Here is a 15,493-nt window from a genome sequence, read left to right as displayed (position 1 = left end):
TGGGCAGTCTGGCCACTGACCCGCAGACTCAAGGTGCCCCAAGTGGGGAGCAGGGAGAAGAGCCCAGGGCCTGTCCCATGCCACCTCCCCACCAGCTCTGCCCTCCCACAGGTGTAATATTTCTCCCTTGCTCTGGCACCTGGCAGGGGTTTGCCTCCTCCTCCTTGGGGAGATCAGCCACAGGCCTGGCTGTGCTTGAGGGGGCAGCACAGCTGAGCAGAGAGAGCCCGTTTCATGGCATCTGGGGACCTGAACAGTCTGACCCTGCAGGCTGCGTCCATTCTCTGCAGCAAAGCAGCATTGTCACCATGCCCCACATCTGTGGTTGCTCCTGCAGCTCCTGAGGACCTGCCGCAGGGGGGGTCACAAGGAGGCCCCCAACTCTCAGCAGTGCTGCCCCATGGTTGGCAGAGCATGGCTGTGGAAAGCCCACAGGAGAGGGCTGCTGCTCATTGCCCTTAGTTTGGGCTCACCTGGGGGCTGGGCACCCTGCAGTGAAAGGCCATGTCCCACACTCCAGTTTGGTTGCGGGTGTTTTTGCTGGCAGAGCAGCCGAGGCACCATCCGGCCCTCCCCACCTGTGCACGGCTGTGGACAGGCCTGTGCCTCCCTGATCCCACCAGCACAGCATTGACAGAGGCACCAAACACCCCAGGAACAAGAGGGGGGCACTGGCCCCACCAGTCCCACCTCTGCAGGGCTGTGCCTGGCCTCAGCACTTCCAGAGGCCCTGAGCTGAGGCTCTGCTCAAGCCAGTGCTGATGGTGGAAGGAAAAGGACCTGGAGACAGGGTCAGGGTAAGAAGTGGCATTCCTCCAGCTGGGAGTCCCACAGCCCTGCCCAGGCTCATCCACCTCAGACAGCCCTACCTGCTGGCACAGAGGCGTGCTTCCCACGTGGTATGGGATCTCCACCTGGAGACAGGACAATCTCAGACACTGACCCCACGAAAGCCACCAGGGCAGTGTGTTCTTGGTCCCAAAGGACACCTGGGCTGGACCTGCACCCTCACACCACATCTCTCAGTGCAGACAGAAATGATTCCTAGGGTGCTGGTGACGCCTGTCCCCTCCCTGAGGTCTCCCCACAGGCACACTCTGGTGCCAAGCATTGTCCCTGGGCGGTGGGTGGGGTGGGTCTGTGGTGCAGGGCAGGGACCTGAGCTCAGGTCCAGCACAGCTGCCTGCTTCTCCTCCAAGAGGGGCTCAGCAGAGGCATTGCGCACAGCCCTCCCACGGCCCTCCTCACCTCACAGCCAAGCCCTGCAGAGGACCAGTGCCTGAGCTCCAGCCCGCACCTGACTGAGGCTGGGGAGTCAGGGCAAAAGCACCCCTGGAGATGCTGGGCATTGAACCCAGGACCTCCCACATGCGAAGCAGGCGCTCTGCCACTGAGCTACATCCCCTTGGCACCTGCCAGCAGGAGAGACACTCTCCTCCCATGATGTGTCTATGACAAGCACGGTCCTGTTGTCCCCGTGCCTGCCCAGGGACCCTCTGCAGAAAACAGCACTTGAACCTTTCTGAGATGGGGAAGCTGGGACTGCCTCTGTGCTGGGGCCTGATCCTGGCACAGGGCTGCACTGCAGAGTGCTGCCCCTTCAACGCCTCTGCAGGGCAATGGGGCAGAAGGAGGCTCTTGCTGCAGGTGCTGCTCCCACGCTCTGGCCTACTCCGGGATGGGTCGATGGAGAGGAGAAACCCCCTTCCCCGGAGCCTCCTCTGCCACCCAGGGCAACACCCCTCTGTGCCACATCTGTCCCCAACTCCACAGCAGGAGCAGTGCAACAGGGTGAGGGAAATGCCCTGCCTGGGGTGAGGTGCCCGCAGGCTCCGATGGCATCCCAGGGCATGCTGTGGAGGGGACGTGGTGGCAGAAATCTTATATCCCCTTCTCCAGGCACAGGCCTCCCCCTGCAGCCCTCTGTTCCCCAGCATCCCTGGAGTGACTTGAAGAGCAGGCTTCCATCTCCATGGGGCTGGGCATGTGGGTTGGGCTCAGGGACCTTCCCATTCCTTCAGCACTGATGACTGTCCTGGCAGCAAAGCAGTGCCCTGGGACAGCCCTGGCTGGGGTCTCTGTGGCAGGGTGGGTGAGTGTGTTCAGCTGCTAACTCAAAGGCTGATGGTTTGACCACATGCAGGGATGGTGTCCTCATGGTGGCACAGCTGGGACAATTGTGTTGCCCAATGCCATAGATTTTTCCCTGCTGAGCCTCTGCCTGGCAGAGAGGGTTTGGGGGAAGCAACACCAGACCACAGTCCCTGTGAACTTCTGGAGTGGTTGAGTGGAGTTAAGGGGATGGACTGCTCACCTCTTCTGCTTTGCACGGAGAATCACAGAATCACAGAACTGTATAGGTTGGAAAAGACCTTTAAGATCATCGAGTCCAACCATAAAACTAACACTAACTAAACCATGCCACGTAACATGTGGCACCAAAGCCCATTCTCAGCATTCACTCTCCCATTCTTGCTCAAGAAAGACCTAGAAGGACTCTTCTGGAGCAGTGATAATCCTGCAGGCACTAGCCCTGCAGCCAAGCATGTTCAAGCTCGTGCTCAGAGCTAACAAGACAGTAACTGTGCTTGGACAGACAGTCTCTCCCTCTCACCACCTCTCACTTGTGCTCAGTCACAACAAAAGCCAAACTTCTTTGCAGGTGCATACCTCAACAGGAGCCAGTGATGAGGCAGTAGAACTGCACAGGTTTAGAAGATGCACGTTGCTGTGCGACGGTAGTCCAGTATGTGCCATTCCTTGGCCTGACTGGGGAGAGGCTGAGACTGGAGACAGAGGGAGATGTCCTGGGTCACAGCTGTCACTGTGTTCCTGAGGGGCGAGCAGGGTTCTGTAGCAGCAAGAGGTTTCAAGAGGGAAGCCCAGCAGCTTGTTGGAGCTCATGAGCAGGTCTTTCTTCCTCTGTGCAGGGACTGATGGCTGTGAGGGGCTGCAGCTGGTCTAGACAGTGCAGTCTGGTGGGTGAGTCTATTTGGGCATGGCTTTGTCAGCTGACCTTGGCACATCAGAGGTCTCGCTGTGACAGACCTCTGGAGGGAGGATGCTGCCATTCAGGCCTCAGCTCCAGGGAGTGCCTCTCCCTGGGACTGGGGGGACAGTGGCCTCCCCCATGGTCAGTATGCTCTGGTCTGGAAGCTGAGGTCCAGGTGAAGGATGTGTGTGAGGAGGGGAGCAGTCTGTGCACCATGAAGAATGACAGAGGAGAGAGACAAGGTCTTTGCAGAGACCCCAAAAAGGAAAGGTCCCAATTGCTGTGGAGCAGGGAAGGAGGGACAGATGGAGACCACCCCAAAGAAGCACTGAATGGAGAGTCCTGTTGAGGGGAAGGCTGGGGACTTGTGGTTCAAGAGGAAGGCTCCTTCCAACCTGCAGATCTGCAGCTACAGTGCAGGGGCAGTGCTCTGGCAAGAGGTGAAGGAGCAAGGAGGGCCAGGGTCGGCTGGAAGAAGGCAGACAGGCTCTGCAAAAGACTAAGGGAGGACACTACTTTAGAAGCCCAGGGCTGAACCAGGGACCTTTAGATCTTCAGTCTAATGCTCTGCCAGCTGAGCTGCTTCAGCCATTGTCCCAATTCCACCCCTGCCAGGCCACAGGCTGACACACATGAGGAGCATTCCTCGGGGAGGTTCCCAGGGAAGAGCCATTCTCAGCCCTGGGCAGAGGGACCCGTCCTGTCCCTGCCTCCATGGCGAGGTGGGCTCCAGATTTGGGTGGAGGCCAGCTTACACTGGGCGTGCCAAAATACGTGTGGGATTTCAGTCCAAACGTGACAGTGGCAAAGCAGGTGGGCCGGCCAGGCACGTGTAACGGCAAAGGCTGAGGGTGGAAGAAGTATGGGGCTGTTGGAAGACCTTATCTCCTTCCCCATGGAAGGCCTCCTCCCCACCCTTTTTTCCCCAGCTCAACTTCACTCCTTTATTCCCAACTCTTCTACCTCCTCCCCTCTGAGCAGCGCTAGGCCATGGGGAATGGGGGTTGTGGTCAGTCCAGAACACTTCTTGCCTGCTGCTCCTTCCTTCTCACACTTTTCCCATGGGGTCCCTCCTACAGGCTACAGTCCTTCAAGATGAACCTGCTCCACTCTGGGCTCTCCACAGGCCACAGTTCTTTCAGGAATTATCATCTGATATGTCCAGCATTGGGTCCTCCACGGACTGCAGGGCTTACCTTCTCCGCCATGCTCTTCTCCATAGGCTGCAGGAAAATACCTGCTGTGCTGTGGTATTCTCCATGGACTGCAGGGGAATATCTGCTCTGGTGCCTGGAGCACCTCCTCCTCCTCCTTCTTCACCGACCATGGTGTTTGCAGGGCTGTTTCTCACACTTTTTTTCCCCCTAACTCCTATCCCATTCTAGCAGTTGTGCCCCTTCTTAAATGCATTTTCACACAAGTTCCACCAGCTTTGTTGCTGGGCTCAGTTTTGGCCAGCGGTGGGTCCCTTTTGGAGCTGGCTGGACCCAGCCCTGTCTGGCATGGAGGCAGCCTTTGGTCTTCTCTCACAGAGGCCACACATGCAGACTCCTCGCTATCAAAACCTGGACATGGACACGAATGCACAATGTAAATCTTTGCCTTGCTAAATGACGTCCCCTGGTCCTCCCTCTTCGAGAGATCAAGCCTAGTTTCTGGGGAGGAAGAGACAGCAACAGAGAAGACCTTGATGCTGTGAAAGCACTCTTCCACAAATAGCTACAACACTGGTGTGTCATCAACACTGCGTTGGTCACAAATTCCAAACAGTGCACCATACGGGCTGCTATGCAGAAAATTAACTCCATCCCAGCCAAAACCAGCACAATCTACCTGGAAATATTTCCCAGGATTAGCTGCTCTATCACCTTCCCAGGGCTCGAGGAGAGGCTGACTCATCTCTTGTTCCCCAGGTCCTCGTTATTGCCCTTGAAAATAGCAGTGACATTTGATTTCTTCCAGTCTTTGGGCACATCCCCATCTCAATGCTCGGTAAAAGATTCTTGGGAGTGTCGTCGCAATGACATCTGCCAGCTCCCTCAGCGCTCATGGGTACATCCCATCAAGGCCCGTGGACTTCTGTATGTCCAGTTTGCGTAAGAATTCCCTGACCTGATCCTCTTCCAGCAGGGCTGCTATGTCTGCCTGGTTCCAGACTTGCCCCCCTCATCTCTGGCACCTGGTATTCCTGAAGGCTGGTCTTACTAGTAAAAGAGGAGGTGAAGAAGGCCTTCAGTACCTCAGCCTCTTCCAAAAGAAGGACGAGGCAACAGGAGGCAGCAGGAGAAGGAGGAGGCAAGAGGAGGACAAGGATGCAACAGAAGCAACAGGATTAAAAAGAGGAGGCAAGAGGGGGCACCAGGAGGAGGAGGAGGCAACAGAGGCCACAAGCAAAGGAGGAGGAGGAGTCAACAGGAAGAGGAGGCAATGGGACGCAAATGGAGAATGAGGCAATAAGAGGCAAGAGCGGTCAAAAGGAAGCAAGAGGAGGGAAAAGGAGATGGACATAACAGGATGTAAAGGACGCAAGAGGAGGAAAGAGGAGTAGGAGGAAGACGCAACAGGACTTAAGAGGAGGAGGTGGAAGCAAAAGGAGGCAAGAGGCGGCCACTTGAGGCAAGAGGAGGAAAAAGAGAAGGTACCCAGATGCAACAGGAGGAAAAGGAAACAGAAGGCAACAGGAGGAAGAGGAGATGGCAAGAGGACAAAAGAGGAGGGAAAAGCAGGAGGAGAAGGAGATGGAGAGAACAGGAGAAGACAAGGGGAGGGGGAGGAGGAAGAGGCAAGAGGAGGCACCAGGAGCAGGAGAAGAGGAGGAAGCAACAAAAGGAAACAGGAGGCAAGAGGAGGAAGAGGAGGCAACAGAAGGCAAAAGGGGAGGGAGGAGGCAATAGGAAGAGGAGAAGGAAGGGAAGGAGGAGGCAACAGGTGGTAGCAGGAGGATACAGGAGGAGGAGGCAAGAAAATAAGCAGGCAACTACAGGCAACGGAAGGAACCAAGAAGAGGAGGAAAAGAAGGAAGAAGCAATAGGAGGCAAAAGGAGGAGGAGGAAGACACAGAAGGTAACAGGCGGAGGAGGAAGAAGAGGAAGAGAATTAGGAAAGGTCAAAGCAGGTGGCAAGAGGAGACAATAGGATGAGGAGGAGAATGTGGAGGAGGAGGAGGAGGAGCAGGAGGAGGAGGAGGAGGAGGAGGAGAGGAGGAGTCAACAATGAGCAACAGGAGGTAAGAGCAAGAGGAGGAAAAGGAGGCTGCTGGAGGCAACAGGATGCAACAGCAGGAGAAAGAGAGGGAGATAAAAGGAGGCAAAGCAGGGAAGAGGAGGAGGAAGAAGTGGAGGAAAGAGGAGGCAAGAGGAAAAGGATGATGAGGAGGAAAAGGCAAGAAGAGGAGGAGAAGGAGGAGGCAGCAGGAGGCAAGAGGATGGTGGGGCAACAGGAGGCCACAAGAGTAGGAAGAGAAGGAGGAGGAGGCAAAAAGAGGCAAGAGGAGGCAACAGTAAGAGAAGGAAGCCTAAGAGGAGGAAGGGGAAAAGGAAGAGGAGGAGAAGAGAAGGAGGAGGAGGAGGAGGAGGAGGTGGAGGAGGAAGAAAAGGAGGAGGAAGAAGAGGAGAGGAAGAGTAGGAGAAGGAGGAGGAGGCAACAGGAGGCATGAGGAGCCAAAAGGAGAAAGAGGCCTAGGATGCAACAAGGGGCAACAATAGGCAACAGGAAGAGGATGCGGAAAAGAAGGCAAGAGGAGGCAAGGGAAGGCAACAGAAGGAGGAAGAGGAGGCGACAGGGGGTTGAGGAGGAGGAGGAGCAGGAGGAAGCAACAGGAGGTACCAGAAGGAGGAGACAATATGAGGCAAGAGGAGTAGGAGGAGACAACAGGAGGCAAAAGGAGGCCAAGAAAACAAGAGGTGACTCCTGTTGCCTCCTCCTCCTCCTGTGGCCTCCTTTTGCCTCTTCCCCTCCTGCTGCTCCTCTTCTTGCCTCCTGTTGCCTCCTGTGCTCCCTTTTTTTCCTCTTGCCTCCTCTTCCTTTTACTCCTACTGTTGCATCCTGTTGCTTCCTCCTCTTCTTGCCTCCTCTTGCCTCTTGTCTCCTGATGCCTCCTCCTACACCTCCTCCAGATTTCTGCTCTTGCCTCCTCTTGCCTCCTACCTCACCTCCTCCTCCTCCACGTGCCTTCTCACTAACCCAGGATCTGTCTTTTGGCCACCTTTGCTTCAAAAAGAAACTACTCCTCTATTCCACCTCCCCCTCCTCAAAAAAGGAGGGTAAATAGATATGGAGCATAGATGACTTAAGGACAATATTGTAATCTTCACCTGATAACAAGGAGAAGAGAGGGTACAACTAATGCCAAAATTTCCTTGAGAGCTTCTTTCTTTTTCCTTGTCTCCAAAGCTCAGCCTGCTTACACCTTGAAAGGACTACCTCAAATCTCTGCAACCCAAATCCCTCCAACCTTTTCTCAGCGAAGGTCTTGTAGCCTTTTAGCACTTCTGCCCGGCACTTCAGCACACCGCCCAATCTCTGTTTTTTAGCTGGGTGAAATCAAGGCACTCCCTTGCAGCGCCTTTCCTACAAAAGCCTTCTCTTCATGCTGATCCCACTTGTATCACCTCATGCTATGTACGGCTCCATCCTCCTTCTGCAGAGCTCCATTGGATGGGCAGTTTTCCTCTTTCTCTCATGCTCATTCACCTTCACAACCTTTTTGTATTGTATGCATACCAAATATCATCTGAAGCAACACATTAATCCCCCACAGCTTCACCCCTTTCCAATTGCAGGCTGAGATATTTCTCCTCTTTGAGCAGACATTGTGCAAAGCTGCTCCACATATGGAAACACACTTCAGTGCTGCATATTCCTTTGGGCTAAGAAAGAAATTAAAATATATTCTGAGCTAGTTTTTCAAAGACACAGTTTCCAAGTGGCAAAGCAGATTCAATACATAAATGCCGTGAGCCAAGAGAGAGGGGAAACTAGGGAAGCTGTATTGTCTAGACTCACAAATTCTCTGTCAGTGAAGTCCCACAGCCTGTGGGATGTTTTCAGTAGCTGGCCCTATGGGAAGTTTTGTTCCTTGGGCCTCTTGGCTCGAGCCTGCTGCATTCACTTTTCCAGCCAAGGGAAAAGTTCCAGTTCAGGTATGAAGCTTTTGCCCATGCTGCCTGGAGAGCCAGGACACTTGTTTCACACAACAGCCAGTGTCAGAGTGAAGCTGGAGGAAGAGTGAATTGGAATGACTTGGACTCAAATGGAAACTCAAATGCTGAGCTGTCAGGACCACATTGGCTGCAGTTAGATGTAAGTTACCTGACACCCCTGTGACTTCAGAGGATCTCTAGTTGGCAGAGTTCCTCACAGCCCTCACTGGGGCCAAGGGGTCAGGGAGAGGGGAGCACATTTCCGTTTTCCACATCCCAGGACAGTGCCCAAACCATCCTCCCCTTGGCCTCTGGCATCTCATTTGTTGAGATGCAACTTGGCTGGAGCTTCTGGCAGTAAACCTTCAACAATCCTTCAGGTGCTTGGGTGATTTTCCTAAGATGATCAGTATCTAAAGAAGAAGAAAAAGCAACACAAAACAGCCTACAAACAACCCACCAACATGAATCTGCCTAAATCTCAATAGCTGCAACATAGAAGTTTGCATCTGTGATAGCCACTCTGGGCAATGCCAGTTCACTCAGTAGTTGCAATGTAAGCCCTCATACCCCATCCTCAAGGGCAACTCTAAAGCAGTTCAGATGAAGGGTGGTCTCTGAAAAGTCACTGGTTGCATCCCCAGGTGGCATGGACACTGCTGATTCCCCACTCCACAGTGGCAGAGCTTGGATCCCTTCTCGGTACAGACTTCTTGCCAGGTACCCACAGCCATGGGGGTATCTCACCTGGTTCTTACTGGCACTTCACTCAGCGTCCGTTTTGGTGTACATCCTTCTTTTCTCTGTCTACTCTGTCCACACATCAGAATCACAGAAAGACAGACATTTCATAAAAGTTTGTCATAAAGCCCTTCTTACAGGAAGGAAGTCTCCCCATCAGATCTGGAGGGAGCCAGGAAGATTCCCATAAGCACTAGGAAGATTCACGAAGCTCAAGGCCTTTTCTGAAGTGCAGCAAATTCTTGCAACCATGATTTGAGCCTGGAAGTGGGAAGGACTTGATGTGTGTGGGTGGAGGAGGAATAAGTGTGTTGTGGGAGTATGTCAGGGCCCTTGCACAAATCAAGGATGATGGAAACATTTCCATCTTGTGCACATGCCTCAGCCGAGGAAATGGGGAAACCCCGCTGCTTGGGCTGGATGTGCTCAGTCATGCCCCATGAGCTGGCCTTGCTCTCTTTTGCAAGAAAGAAGAAAATAGGAGGACTCAGTTTGCAATATCTAAGTCAGCCAGTGGGAAACAAATAAGTAATTACATTGTTGGAGGGGGGGTGAGATTATGAGAAGGAAAGAATGGGGAAGTAATGATGTCTATGTTTAAAAAATGGGGAAACTGAGACCCAGCTTGTGTGTCTTTCTTCTGAGGAAGGATCTACTTTTGGTTCAGAGGGGCTGACCCTATCAGACTAGCTTTCACAGTTCTCCTCTGCTAGAAAGGCCAGAGAACACGAGGAATGGGATTCATCTACTCGCATTTAGACATGGCCAGTGGAAGGGCTTGAGTCAGCTGCCCACTTCGCACTGCCAATCTGGAGATGCCCTAAGGAATCCCAGACATGCAACAATCCCACCCCTCAGCTTGGCTGGGTAACGGAAGAGAAATCAGCATGTCTAGAGTAAGTTTTCTCCCACTCCTGGGCAGGTGTGGCATTTCAACAGCTCCCACTTGCAGCATCCCAGTTGTGTCTACTTGAAAGAAAGAAGAAAGGCCGGGAATGTTTTTACACTCTTCAACACCGGACCTATACTTCTTTAAGACACAAATGCTCTTCTCCCACTTCTCATTCCCCAAACACTCCCAAGATTCTGCACTTGTAAAGATATGCCTGGCACACAAAATATGCACTTACGAGTTGTCCTCACTTGACACAACCACAACCTGTTTATTCCTGGTGGATCACAACTAGTATGAGCTCTCGATGCAGGCCACAGTTTTTCTGAGTGCATTTCCAAGAGCCCCTTGACTTCCCTGTTCCACAGGCTGTAGAGGAGTGGATTGACCATGAGTGTGAGGATGGTGTAGAAAAAGGAGAGGTCTTCTTGACCTGCCTCAGTGAGGCTGTTCTGGGTATCATATAGACAACAATGAGGGTACCATAGACAAGAGTCACCACAATGAGGTGAGAGGAGCAGGTGGAGAAGGCCTTCTGCCTCCCCATGGTGGCTGGGATCCTCAGGATCGCAGCTATGATGCAGATACAGGATGCCAATGTGAATACAAATGGGAAGACTACATCCAGAAAGCAGACGATGAAAGGAACCACTGTCAGCACAGTGGTGTCACTGCAGGCAAGCTCTAGCAATGGGGCAAAATCACAGAAGAAATGATCAATTACATTGGGACCACAGCACTGTAACTTGAAAAATAGCCCGGTGACTATGGGAGACATCAGTAATCCTGCTAGCCAAGAGCCAGCCACCAGCTGGAGACAGAGCTTCCAGTTCATGAGGCTTGCATAGAGCAGGGGTTGACATATGGCCAAGTACCGATCACAGGACGTGGTGGCCAGCAGATAACACTCGGTACCTGCAAAACTGCCAAAGAAAAGAACTGTGTCATGCAGCCTTGGGCAGAAAGGGCTCTGTCCCTGCTTAGGAAGCTGGCCAGCAGCCTGGGCAGGATTCTGGAGGTATAGCACATTTCCTCACTGGAGAAATTCCCCAGGAAGACCGACATGGGAGTGTGAAGGTGCTGATCTGCCACCACCAGCACAACAATGAGGATGTTAACAAACATGATCACCATGTAGATGATGAGAGAGAGGAGAGAGACATCTGAAGCTTGGGGACATTACGCAGTGCCAGCAGGAGGAACTCCACTGGTGATGTCCGGTTGCCCCATTCCTCTTTCTCCATGAAGCACTGTAGGACTTTCTTTTCCCCTCTTGGCAGGAAAGGAACCTGAGGCAGGGCATGCGCTTCTGTGTTTGTTGCAAAAAGGAACTGGGAAGCAGTGACTGCCAGAGACAACATGGAGGTTTTCCCTCATCTGCCTGAATTCACACTTGGTTTAGGGGCTCCATTCCTCATGAAAGGGCAGGAACAGGTTCTTCAAGAGGGCCAAAGTACTCTTCTTAGAAGAACCTCCTCTGATTAGAGCGATTATTTGCCGCAATGAGGTGCCTATTTCTGTGGAATGAAAGAGAAGGTTCATTTGCTCACATTACATTATGACGCTTGAAGTTCTTCCCAGTAGTACCCAGCATAGGCGTTAGCCAAGTCCTGGTTTCAAGCAGCAGAAAGATGGGCCAGACAGGAAAAGCCCCATCATGCAAAAAAGCCTTTAGGGGAACGCATCGTGCCATAGACTCTTTCTTCACACTGAGGAAGAATGGACACGAAACAGGATTAGTGGTCTCAACTCCCTGAAGCATTTGCTTTCTGATGAGCCCGTTCTGTCCCTGGACAGTGCATCTCTTTCCACTGAGCAAGAGTGGCCAGGAGTTACTAGCTTGGTAGTTGAAGGCACTGCAAAGGATCTGTTAGACAGGAGACTTACAAGCAGATGTGAAGACTTGGGAGAGAAGGGCAGGGAAAAGTGAATTCCAGAGAAGAGCTACCTGAGCTGTCTAAGCCAGATGAGGAAAGGCGATGTTGCATGAGGAGGAGGCGAAAAGGACAGGGGTGATGACCGCTGGCTGAACATCTTTTCCTCCTCTCCTTCAGTTTCTGAATGCATTTGGGCTGCCTCCCTGCAGCAGCACAGCACCTGGACCTCAGTATTCCCATCTGAGTTCTCAGGGCTCCCTATTCAGCACTGCAATGAAGACAGAGTTGTGTCCCGAGGGGGAGTGGGGGCTGAGGCAGGGCAGGATCATGATCAAGCACAGGTTTCCAGTAAATGCCTGATACATGCCTGCTTGCCTGCCCAAGAAACATCTGTGGCTGAAAGAGAGAGCGCTTTGCCCACGCCTCCTCTTTGGGTATTAATAACGGTCGGCTCAGACAAAACACTGTCCCGATGATTCCCTGTCTCAAACTGGATACCTTTTATAGCGACATGGAGATGGCCAAGGCAGGCACCTAGGCAGCCCAGAGAGTTCCTGGGATGGAGGAGCCCTTTTACTGAGTGATCCACCCAACCTACACTGGGATGCCTTGTTCCTGAAGGTGCTTCCATGGGCAGGGTGCCTCAGATTCACTGCTCTCTGCAAATCACATGCCACGTTGATGGCTGAGAGACAACTGTGAGATAGCTGGGGGATTGAGATTGATCCCTACGATACAAGAAGATGGAGAAAGGGACAGAGAGAGATTCAGAGAGCTGAGAAAATAAGGGACATGTATTGGCACACTGGCCCCATACACTCTGCCCCAACCTCTTCACGTCCACTGAGGTGTGTGAGTGCCCACTAGCTTATGCCCCACAGCTCTGACTGTAGTGACAACCACGCTGCCGGTATCTCTGTTCAGCAGTGTCAAGGACACAGGGAGGGTCTCTAGAGGAAAGAGTGAGCTGGAATGAGAAGACATGCAGGACAGGACTGTACCAAGCCACATGGTCTCGCTTCATAGTTGCCACTGTGCAAAGAGCCACTGGCACGTTAAGCCCACCTGCCTCAGCAAATCCAGCACCTACCTGTAATCCCCAGCATGATGTGATAACCTTTCCTTGGAGGGAAATGGAGGATGAAAGGCAAGGGCTGGGTGCCATCCTCTGCCTCTTCCCCATTCCATCCTCCCCTTTCCAAGTCTGCTGCAGCCCCTGACCCGTGACTCGGCCATTGCTCTGCCCTCACACACTGTCAGCATCTCCTTCTGTGAGTCTTCAGCAGCACCTGAATGTCACCAGCTCTGCAGTGCCTGCTGGGTTTAGAGAAGAGTCTCCTGAAGGTTCCTGCTGCAGCTCAGAGTTCTCTTTGTGTCGCAGAAAGTGAGCATTGTGCAACTGAAGCCCTGTGGGGATGGAAGCCCTGAGCTACCCTCCCTGGACCTCTGTGCTCTATGGAAGAGAGGAAATGAGCCAGGGGAATGAGCCATGAGCTCTTCACACTCATGGAGCAGAACTCCAATGAGATATGTGCCACAGCTGCTCCTTCCAGACTCCAGGAATGGCCAGTGGGGAGAAAGGAGGCATTTCCTCCAAGCTGAAGAGACTGGCAATGTGGGACAGGATGAATCACCCTCAGGGGTGCCAGGCTCTGCCCGTTGAGGAGAGAGGAAAGCCAAACCTCTCCCAGGGGCAAAGGTGCCTAACTTGCTGGGGGCTAAAGGGAGCTCAGCTACTGATCTAGACTGCCAGTTAGGATTCCACCCTCTTAAAGGAATGCTGCACAGGGTTCTCCTTTGCTCTGGCTTTAGGGCAAGGGGAGCAAGAGGCCATGATACCTCTCAGCTCTGTTGACTTGCACCTCATGACACGTAGACTTCCGGGTCTCTCCACTGAATGCAAAGGGAGAGAGGGACCCTGGGACGTCATCTGGGGTAAGCAACTGCCTAGAGCATGGTATCCAGTGAAGTCAGACTTGGTGGTGAGTGCTGTGTCCAGTGGGTTCTTGAAAACCTCAAAGCATGGACATTCCATAGCCTGCCTGGGCAACCTGGTCCAAGGTCTGTCTGTCCTCACGGTCAATGTTCTTCCTGTTCCAGGTCAGCATCTCCCCTCTTTCAGGTTATGACCATGTCTTTTGTCTTTCTGCCATGCACCTCTGTAAAGAGCCCAGCAGCTCTGCCTTTTCAGTAACCTCCTCTTAGGTTCTGGAAGGCTGCTGGTACATTCTCTTCAAGCTGCCTCTTCATCAAGCTAAACAAGAGCCACTTGCCTCAGCTTGTCCTCACAGCTCAGGTGCACTATGCCCCTGACCATCTAGTGGTCTCTGCTGAGTTCATGAAAGCTTCTATGTGTCTGTCTTGTACAGGGTGGTGGGGTGCTGGGTGCAGTATTCCAGATGTGATCGGATGAGTGCTGGTCTAATGAGCCTGTCTATTGCCTACTCTCCTGTTGATACAACACCAAGTGCTGTTAGCCTTCCGTGCTGTCAGGACTCACTGCTGAATCCAGGCTGACCTACTGTTCACCAAGGTCTGCAGATCTTTGTCAGCAGAGTTGCTACCCAGTCAGTCCATCTGCTCTATCTGTCACCATTCTAGAGCGTTAGTCTGTGCCATGTTTCCTTCTGTCAGGATGGATGGGGAGATTTCTTTTGGTCTAGTCCTCCAGTGCCAAAGGGATTGGCATTGCTGTCTAGCTCCCTGGAAATGGCAGTCTGCCTGTTGAACACAGTGACTGCATCCCTCCAGTTTTGTGTCATCCAAAAACTTGACGAGGTCCATCCTGAATCCTTCTCAGGTCATAGGTAAAGCTAGTAACCAGGAGAGGTCTCAGAGCAGACTCCCAGAGAGTTCTGTTTGTAGCTGGCCTTCGGGTAGAGTGTGGACTATTCCCCATTACCCTTTGGGACCACTAATCCAGCCAGGTTTTCATCCAGTCTTGTATACCATCCAGGCCATAATGTCCCAGGTTGGAGACAAGGACTTCTGAGGACCAGAATGCTCAGAGAGACTCTTTCTCCAGGCCTGCAGACTGAGCTGACACTGGCTACTCAGGGGGTCAAAAGTGGCTTGTCTTCTTCCAAGTCTTCAGCAAAACAAACATCAGGAAATCCTTCTCTTTTATCTCCCCCCAGGCCTACTTCTCTGCTTGGCTTCATGAACTCAGTTCAACAGCTCTTGAAGTTTGGGGGTTGTCAGAGGCCTGAGGGAATTAATTAACCTCAGTGACCCTGATCAGCCTCAGCTGATGCCTTCATCCACAGTCATGGCCTAGGAGCTCTAGGCCTTAAGTCCCTACCCTACCCTGTGCTGTAGGAGTGCTGGTCTCCAGATCAGCCTCTGACTCTCCCATGCCCATGCCCATGCCCATGCCCATGCCCATGCCCATGCCCATGCTCTTGTCTGGCCACAGAGCCCTTTGATCTGGACCTCCACTGCAGACCGACTTCCTGGCTTGATCTTGGCACTGCCTTATCACTATGGGCCTGCTTGGCCATCGCTGGACCTGAACCTCATCCTAATCAATGGATTGACTTCCTGGCTTCACTGCAGGCCACCATCCCCAGGCCTGTCCTGCTTGCCTTGCTCAGATACTGTGGGGCTGGGGCCTGGCTGGAGAGGCACCTGTGCTGACAGCCATGGTGTCTCCCTCAGCTTCCAGCTCCCCTTCCTGTAGGGAGCAGCGCCGCTCTTGCTGCTGCCTGACAGAGGAGTTCTCTTCTGTCCAGTTACAGACATCTTTATTACAACACCTGCTCCTGGCCTCATCATCTAGCCTCACTTCTGATTCAGCAGGAAGAAAATACCCCCACAATACCCCCAAAGCTATTCAGGAAGTATAACTCAT

General features: G+C 52.9%; 1 non-coding gene and 1 pseudogene across 1 annotated transcript; both read right to left on the bottom strand.

Annotated features, from left to right (window-relative positions):
• Positions 1-1,333: 1,333 nt before the first annotated feature.
• TRNAA-CGC (transfer RNA alanine (anticodon CGC)) lies at positions 1,334-1,405 on the bottom strand. The gene has a single exon. It is a non-coding gene; the product is annotated as a tRNA-Ala (tRNA).
• Positions 1,406-8,498: 7,093 nt separating this feature from the next.
• On the bottom strand, positions 8,499-11,010 carry LOC140645582 (olfactory receptor 5AP2-like; annotated as a pseudogene).
• Between the last annotated feature and the right edge of the window lie 4,483 nt (positions 11,011-15,493).

Source organism: Ciconia boyciana, chromosome 35 (genome assembly GCF_034638445.1).
Source record: "Ciconia boyciana chromosome 35, ASM3463844v1, whole genome shotgun sequence".
Lineage (NCBI taxonomy): Eukaryota > Metazoa > Chordata > Aves > Ciconiiformes > Ciconiidae > Ciconia > Ciconia boyciana.
The sequence above is the reverse complement of the archived record's forward strand: the minus strand, read 5'-3'. Positions and strand labels throughout refer to the sequence as shown.